Source organism: Pithys albifrons, chromosome 1, assembly GCF_047495875.1.
Source record: "Pithys albifrons albifrons isolate INPA30051 chromosome 1, PitAlb_v1, whole genome shotgun sequence".
In the NCBI taxonomy this organism is placed as follows: Eukaryota; Metazoa; Chordata; class Aves; order Passeriformes; family Thamnophilidae; genus Pithys; species Pithys albifrons.
Genome location: NC_092458.1, coordinates 69,694,040 through 69,703,703, shown reverse-complemented (window position 1 = coordinate 69,703,703; position 9,664 = coordinate 69,694,040).

Here is a 9,664-nt window from a genome sequence, read left to right as displayed (position 1 = left end):
TTATGGAGTCACCAACTCCAAAATGAAGATGAGAACCCTGGGCAACCCATGACAGCAGCAGCACAGACTGGTGTGGGACACCCAGATCCCAGACCATGGAAAACTGATGTGGGGGAGGATGAGGAGGAAGCAGGTTATCCAGCTGGAGTCGACTAGGTGTGCCTACCAGCACTTGCAGCACTGGTGAGCACAACATCGAAAGCTGAGGAAACAACTCTGAATAAAATCATTCCAAAGAAATGAAAGGAAGAATTTGCTGTAAAAGTTGGTGCTCTGCTGGCTGCTGGGATCCACCCATAGGTTCAGCCTCACTTGCTCCAGGCTAATATAAACAGTTGTTTTATCCAGGTCCAGTGTGGTAACCATGAGGTAAGTTTGCTGAAGATATTTCCAAAGCCTAATGAGATATCTTTGAAAGTTACCTGATTTAGAATTTGAGTCTGTTTCTGAATTCCAGCCAAATTCATAATACAAATCCAACAACAATTTTTATGAAATTTTGGATTAGGGCCAAATGCAAATTTTTGTTCTAAACTCATGCTTTCCAGCAATACAAACAATAAATACAGAATGAGTAGTTTAGAATGCATTTTCTCTGTAACAGTCTCTTTTCTTGCGCTTGTCCCAGGAGCAGAGGTCTTATTAGCTGTGGAGTAGTAGGTGGGGGATACTTGGATAACAGATACCTTTTGTGACTTGAAGATACACAGAAGAGAACCATTGCAGCTTTTCAGGCCAGAACAAAATGCTGTGATTGAGCATCACTCAGTGTTTTAAAATACCAGCACCCAGTAGTCACTCTGTTACCAGAGCAGTGATTAAGGGCTGTGAGCAGGGAAGTCCCTTCCTGCGATGCTGCCTGTCCATCACAGCCCCAAATTCAGTAAGAAAACTGACAGGTCTGGGGCACAGCTCAAAGGTGTGGTTATCTGAAGCCAATCAGATGAATCAATCACAGTGCAGAAGTGCCTGTCTCTCACTATGGACTCTAAAGCAGCCTGGATTTATTCCCATCTATACTTAGACAAGTTGAATCCCATCCCAAAGATGTTAAATGACACAAGTAGTTCTGAGTTTCTGTTTTATCTCACATACTTCTTTATGTAACAGATGTAAATATTTGTAATATCCTGGCCTGTCAAAATCAAGAGGCTATCATGGAAACTTGTTAGAGGAATATCTCTGTGTTAATAGCCATATCACATCTGGTTGTTTGTCAGGTTAGACCCGGACTTTATCAAGTGGCAGAAATACTATAAATGATGGATTGACAAGGACATAGAGGTTGGGGGGCCCTCCATCCATTGACATCAGGGGCATTGAGGAGATCCAAATTCCCCACCAGAGTGTCTTCCCACTTCTGATCCAGGGACCGGAGGGCAAGTTTGCCTCATCTCGACCCTTTGTTCTCAAAATCCCAGTAACCTTGTGGGGGAAAGACATTGTCTCTCAGTGGGAACTTTCATTCCAAATTTCAAATTTGTAATAGGGGCCCCTGGGGCGCCGCAGGCCCCTCCCCTCACCTGGACCACTAACACCCCAGCCTGGATGAACCAGTGGCCCCTGAGGGGAGAGAAACTGTAGCAAATAAATATTTTAATTAGAGAACAATTGGAGAGGAAACAATTGATCCCCATGGACAGTCCATGGAACTTTCCCATTTTTACCATCCAGAAGGCTTCGGGAAAGTGGAGGCTCCTTCATGATCTGCGGGAGGCCAATAGTTTAATAGAGCCTATGGGGGCATTGCAGATGGGCTTACCATCCCCTGCAATGCTCCCAGAGGACTGGCCACTCATCGTAATTGACAGCAAGGATTGCTTTTTTAACATTTTTTGCATCCTAGCGACACCCGCAGATTTGCATTTACAGTTCCATCAGTGAATGCTTTGGAGCCTTCCAAATGTTACCACTGGACTGTCCTCCCACAGGGGATGAAAAACAGCTCGACGATTTGTCAGTCCGTGGTGTCAGGAATATTGGGGCCTGTGAGACAGCGTCATCCAGATGCAATAATTTACCATTACATGGATGACATTTTAATTTTGGCCATTGATTTACCCAAATTAACCCAGGTTCATATTACAGTCAAGGAAGTCCTTGGGGTCCATGGATTAGAAGTGGCCCCAGAAAAAACCCAGACCACCAGTCCCTGGAAGTATTTAGGTTACTGTTTAACAGGACTTTCACGCCACAAAGGGTGGCAATACCTGTGACAGTAAAGACTCTAAATCAGTTACAGACCCTCCTAGGGAACATAAACTGGGTCCGGAATTATCTGGGTTTGTCGACCGATTTTCTCTCACCGCTGTTCCAGCTGTTTAAAGGGGACTCCAGTCTATCATCCCCTAGGACCCTCACTCTGGAAGTGGAGAAAGTCCTTCAAGAAGTTATTCCCGTCTTTCTGCCCAGCAGGTTCACCATATGCGACCTGGCCTGTCCACTGCCTTAGTCATTTTTAGAGGAGAAAAACAGCCTTATGGCATCATAGGACATTTAGATAACAAAGAAAAAAGGTTTCTTCTGTTGGAGTGGATTTTTTTGAGTTTTCAGTTTTCTAAGACTATTACCACCTGTCCGGAAATGTTGGCGAAAGTGTGCCATAAAGGACGTTTAAGGTTTTGGGAGATCTCCGGACAGGACCCTGATTTTATTTATATTCCCCTTACCAAATCTCAGTTGCATTATTATGAAATACAAATGTTTGATTTTCAGTTGGTTATGGCAGATTATGTTGGAAAAGTGTTGTATAATTTACCTGTCATTCCGTTTTTACAGTTTTTGTCTATTTCTCAGCCTCAGTTACAGTTGTTTTATTCTTCGATCCCGCTTGAAAATGCTCAGAGTGTTTTTACTGATGGTTCCGGCAGAACAGGGAATGCCGTGGTTGCTTGGCTGGAGAACAGACAGTGGCATAAAGAATACACCACCTTACAGGGTCATTGCAGCTGGTTGAACTGTCGGCTGTCATCAAAGCCTTTCAGTTATTTCCTACCTCTTTGAACATTGTATCAGATTCCTGCTATGTGGTTGTATCAAGAATTGAAAACAGTTACCTGAAAGATGTTTCTAACCAGCAATTGTTTCAGATGTTTTCCACCCTCTCAAAGGTCATTCAGCACAGGGAGTATTCCTTTTATATCTAACATGTTAGAGCACACACAGATCTCCCTGGCCCTATGGTGGAGGGAAACAGGGTGGCCGATGAGGCAGCAAATTTGGAAATAATTGTAAATCTGGCCCCAATCACTAACAACTTTGAGAAGGCCAAATTGTCCCATAAATTTTTACACCAAAATATCAAAGCGCTGCGAAAACAATTTAATCTCTCGGCCAGCCAGGCTAGGGCAATAGTGTCTGCCTGTCCAGACTGCCAAAGAGCAACCCCGGTACCAGCAGAGGGTGTTAACCTGAGAGGACTTAGTCCTCTGGACCTTTGGCAGATGGACGTGACACATTTACCACAATTTGGCCACCTTCGCTACGTTCATGTGTCAGTAGACACCTGTTAGGGACTTATTATGGCCACGGTGCATATGGGGGAGAAAGCCAAGGATGTTAAGCAGCATTTCTCCCTTGCATTCACTGTTATGGGCATCCCAAAACAGGTCAAGACTGATAATGGCCCAGCTTACATTTCCACTTCACTGAAGGATTTTTTCAATCTGTGGGGAATTTCCCATGTCACCGGAATTCTCCACTCTCCTCAGGGTCAGGTGATCATTGAGAGAGCCCCCCTTACACTAAAAAACATGTTAAAAAAGCAGGAGAATTCGACGGTAGGGCTCTGCCCTCAAGAGAGGTTAAATAAGGCATTATACGTGTTAAATTTCTTAAATAGACTCCATGATGATACTCCCCCTGTTGAAAGGCACTTTAGAGCAGAAAAGATGAAAAGGGGTGAAGTGAAAGTTTGGTATAAAGATGTGGTAACTGGATAGTGGGTCGGCCCTGTCCCCCTGATGACATGGGGGAGAGGGCATGTCTGTGCTTCCACAATGGGTACCATCTCATTGTGTCCGCTTCCACCAGGACAGTGCCATCGCTACATGGACGCCAGTGGAGGAAGGGAAAGAATGGCATCTGGATATTTTGTTCTTTGAGGGAGAAGGCTCTTCATCTGTGGTGTGATCGTGATGCTGTTGGGAAGTGGAGTAGTGGTGCAACGGAGACAACAAGCTGCATCCTCAACAGTTGCTGCTTCACTGACCCCACCGGTCCGAACATGGGTGATGTCTTCCAGACAGAACGTCTGGTTACATCTAGCACAGTCGCTGAACATGGATTCCATCTGTTTGTCAACTTTAGATCCATCCAACCCCTTTAAAACATGCTTAGTGGGTCAGCCCTGGTCACCACGCAAATGGGGAGAATTCAGAAACCAGTATGCTCCCTGGTGCGATGACAGTGACCAGTATAGTAATCCAGTTTTGGACTGTTTTACCTGCCCAGAAAAAACTTTACATGTCAGGAAGACGTTTACGTATCAGTGACAGAGGCCCGAGGAATTGGAGATTTTAGGAAGTGTAAGGGCTCCGTTGTGTTTCTATTTTACACACAACCAACATGTCGCTGAAGTGGAGCTGATTAATGTCACCTCGCCTCAGCCCTATACTAATTTCAGCTTTTGGTCCAAGGATAAGGTATCCTATCAAATTCATGCTACCTCAGAGTCAGTTATCCTGCCCAAAGGGATTTTCCTAATTTGTGGGCAAAGAGTGTGGAAAATGATCCCTAGATTGGCAGCAGGGGGTCCTTGCACCTTTGGTAAGCTTACACTTTATAATCCTGCCTTGTTTATGCGGTCTCAAGGCCCACCTCTGATTCGTGAAGGAAAGGATGTACGCTCTCAGACATTTTTACATAAAAGTTCTCTGAGAACACGTAGATATTTTCAGGGTCTAGCACCGCCCCTTAAATTTCATACACAGCAGCATCCGACACCTCCCCGACCAAAGGCGACTAAAGCCAGCACCATAGTACCAACATTTAAGCCTCATCCATTAGAAGGCATGGAACACGTACATGAGTTTACTGCGGAATGCAATTCCAACATGCATTTCTGGTCAAAAGGAAAAAATATTCTAGGTGGAGCCATTATTCCAGCTATCAGCACCACCCATGTCTTGGATCTGATAACTAAGATGGGTTGCTGGCTGGCAAAATAGGCCAATGCTATGAGCCAGGCCTTGGAAGAACTATTATTGGATACCCAAGAAAATAAGAAAGCATTGCTCCAAAATAGGATAGCTATTGACTTTTTACTCCTTGTCAATGGTCAGGTTGTCAGGAATTTGAAGGGCTCTGTTGCCTTAATTTTTCCAACCATTCGACTTCGATCCATTCACATATCAACCAATTAAAATCACTGGTCCATGACATTAAACAGGACGATGGGTTACGGTTGGAGGATTTATTCAGCTGTCTAGCCTTCCAGGGCCTGTCGGCTATGGTCAAGAAGTCATTATCTGGTTAATAATCATGTTTGTTATTTGCTTGTTCATGTGTGTTTTCCCTTGGCTGTTAAAATGTTCTCAAAGTTTCAGGTTCCTTCAGGCTTCACCACAGGCTTACCCAGCAATAGAAAACAAAAAAAGAGGAGATGTCAGGTTAGACCCGCATTTTATCAAGTGGCAGAAATACTATAAACAATGGATTGACGAGGACATAGAGGTCGAGGGGCCTGAGGTTGCTGCGGACCCAAGCAAGCTGAGAGCAATTTATGAAGATTCTACCCAGTTCACCTCATACATTGATGTTTCCCCTGTTAATGACGTTGGTCATCATGTCTACCCATAATATTTCCCTATAGCAACCCTATCCAAGTTCTTCTTCCCACAGACCCTCAGAGCTTTTTCCTGCCAACCTCTCCCTCATTGGTTCAGATTTGGTGCAATGCACCACTTTCCCATATATGGTTCTGTTTATGCCATTGGTTCCTTTCTTGATTCCTCAATTGCATACCCCTCAGCCAAACAGATGTTTCCCCCCTCCCATTTTTCCAGAAAGTTCGACCCTGACCCTATATAAGTCCCATGTTTGCTAATAAACTGGCTTCTCTTGTGGACACCTGGCTCTGAGTGTGGTCCTTTCCTGGGAGCTGCACCAGGCTGGGTGTGGGAGGAGCTGTCCCTGGCTTTGAGAGGTGTCTAAAAGGGCTGATATCACTTCAAGCCTACAGCCACGATACCTCTCGGAGCCAAAGACCTGCACTCCAACTTCAGGAGCCACCTCATCCACCGATAGTTGTTGTCATAGTCCATGTGATCTTGAGCGTCCTGAGCTGGTTGCACTGTGGCTTTTCTGAACGACTGTGGGCAAACAAAATCACAACTGGAAAACTGAAGTAACAAAATTCCTCTTCCTTTCCTGACTGCCTCAGAGTATGAGGAGATTGGATAGTATAACTGTCTCTGCATAAGGGTTTAGATACTGCTGGAAACAGTCCTGTAACTATGTAACTCTTACTTTTCCTCAATAAATGTTGATTCAGTGGAAAAGTAGCACAAGTGAGGGATGGATTCTGGAAGAAATAGCATATCTCTGTGGTGACCAGCAAAGGTCCCAGTTTTGGTGGGCAGGAGATGAGAAAGGGCTCCCTTCCCATGGGCAGGGAACCTCGGACAGCTTCAGGAATGGTCATGCCAATTCCCACACTGGACCCTCTTCTCATGTTACCCAATGCACACTCCATAGCCTAAGTGCAAGCCAAAAGGGATGGCAACTCACTGTTGGCCATGGGGCTGCATCCAAGCAGGAGGAGAGCTGAAATGCAACATGACAGCTATGCAAAGGCAGGATATCATGAGACACACTGGAAGAATGAAAGAGATCCACTGTAAGGCAATACTGAAAAATGAACTTTAGAAGATAGAATGGAAAATATGTTAATGTGAAAAAAAGTCTCCGGCAGGATAACCAGCCTCTGCAAAATGAGCAGGGATGATTCTGTTTGATTTTTAAAACCTGAGTGATAACCCCCAGAGGAGATATTAAATACTTTAGACTGTGGGATGTTTCATGTGTTTTTTCTGTGTGGGGGAGTTTGTATACATCATTTTTTGAGGCCTATGAGAGATTTAGGGAAAGCCCAAGCCTAACTTGATTTTGCCAACCAAAAAAAGAGCCACTTCTTCGTCACAGAAGGAAACAATTGAGCAGTTGAGAGAAAAGTAATACGCCATGGTGTAGGGGTTTAAAAGTAAGAAACAGAGGTGGTGTAATTGGTTGTGATATTTTTCCTCAGGAACTGCCATGGAGTGGGCACTTGCCATCACTGAGCACCTGGATTTCAGAAAAGCTGGAGGAGATTCAGTTCAGAAGATGAGTTAAGTTGGCTCAGCCAGAGGTGTAGCTTGGAAATGTTCAGTTGGTCATGCCTAGGGCCCAGAAGTAGGGTATGAGGATAGAGGGACATTTGCTGCCTCACCACTGTGCCACACCATGCACTTGCCCAACAGCTTTAATTTGGACCTGCTACTCTCTGAGGCTATTCTGGATCTGCTAAATAAAAAAGTCCAGACCAAATCCCCACCCCTGAGGCAGCAGGAAGACAGTTCCCACAGTGCCTCAAGCCAGCCCTATCTCAAGCGGGTTTGCCATGGAGAGGTGGGTGGCAGAACCCATAACAAAGCAGTGTGCACACAATGAATGATAACTAAGTGCAAGTAGCAGAGAAACAGAAATGTCCAGGCTAAACCTCAGGCTGGGATGTCTTTGGACCCTGGGCTTTCTCACCATGTTTCCACCCAGAAGCACTTGGTGCAAAGCAGAGCAAACAGACTGGCACCAGTGTGCAGAGTGCTGGAGCCCCATGAGCTGGAGACAAAACCCTCATTCCCTCACCCACAGCAAGGAGGTCTGGCTGCCTGCCCTCTAGCACGGCTGGCAGCCTTCTTGCTGCTCCACTGGCCCCAAGAGGCCATGGCACAAACCTGCCAGTGGTTCAGCTCTAGCTAAACTGATCAGCTCAGCTTCAGACAGCACCTCGCTACCTTTTATTTTCACATTGTTTTGATATAGAGAGCTCTTAAAAGAAATACAGCAAAAAGAAAGAGCTAAACCAAGAAAGATCGAGTGTATTTGTTCGTGTCACTCAAATAGAGACATGAAAACTATTTTCATTATGTTATCAGCATACCATGTGATGCCAAAGAGGTTTTTGATTTTCTGATTTTCGCATTTTATAGATTTTAGGAACACAGTAACTGTAGCAAATGTAGATTTAATGTGCTAGTATTCTGGCAGCCTAAGTTTATTGTTTATACATCCTAACCATTAGCATTTATGGGTAGCTCAAATTCTTTTAGCTGTTTAGGCTCTCTTCAAGGCAGAAAAGCTGAAGACTATCAGAAAGGCCTGCAGAACAAGACCAAACATAAGCCAACAACCTTGAGTCTAAGAACACTGGAAGAACTCCAAAAACCCGAGGAAGAGGAGCTGATGAAGAGAGAGGGTCTCAACGACCCCAGTCTCAAATCCTGGGGGGTGGAACAGAGGTGGAACCAGGGTTGGACCGAGAGATGTGTCAACTGGGGATTGGGTGGTCGATATTATAAAAACCATGGAAATCAGTGTTCGGGTGGGGAAGATGTCATCATGTGTTCCCAAAAGCCCTGAGGCTAGACATTAAAGAATCTACCTTATCTTATCCCACATTAACTTGGCTCAGAGTCCTGTTTTTGGGTTCTCTCATGGCATCACATGCAAGCCATAAAGGTGCACTTTTGCTTTATTACAGCTTGATTTCTTTCCTAAGCAATACATCAATGCGGCATTACCTTTTACTAAGCAAGACAGAAAGATCTAGTCAGTAACCCTCAACTTTTTGATATTTATCCCCATCATACATTACCAGTGTGCCAGGAAAGAAAATAAACACCCCTAAGAAGTGATAGTGCTTAAAGTATGAAGTTGATACAGTATAAAATCAGGTTATCTTGAGTGGTTCTGTCTTTCTGTGGAAGAAAGTTCTTTCTCACTGGTTTGGCTGGTCACTTTATTTTAAACACATCAGGACATTTTTTTTCAAAGATGGAGATTTCTATCGAGCGGCGTTGGCGAGACTCCAGATTTCTTCTATTCATCGAGAGCTATAACAGTACTGAACACATAGCTGGGAGTGTGAAAGCAATGTTCACTCCTGCATTTTTGTTTCTGTTCAGTCCTCTTGTCCTTTTCGACAGCATAATAGAAGTGCTGCAGTAAGCAGGGTCAAGTAGGATATGCCAGTGAGAAATGTTAAAATGGGACTATAGGCTGCGATTATGGGCTCTAATGTGTGATGAATCCTTTTTAATCACATGATATGAACTAATGTCACCATTTATTATAAAACAACAAAGTGTTCAGCTACAGGAGGAATAGAATGGATGACAACTGCATTTTAAAATGTTTTGTTTAAGCAAGTACAGTGTGATCTTTTTAGATAACTAGGAAAAACTGAAGTTAAAATAAGTGCAAGTATTTCCAGATGGTTTTGGTTAGAACAAGTGTCTTTTCAGGACATGAGGATTCATCCCCTGAAAAGGGGATGTGCAATCAGTATCCACCTGCATCTTTGAGCTCAAGTGAAGAGGTTATTATACTAAAAATAGTTGCAAAATTTTAAACAGTGAATTCAAGACGTGTTAGTAAAACTGTAAATATAAAAAATCACAATAAA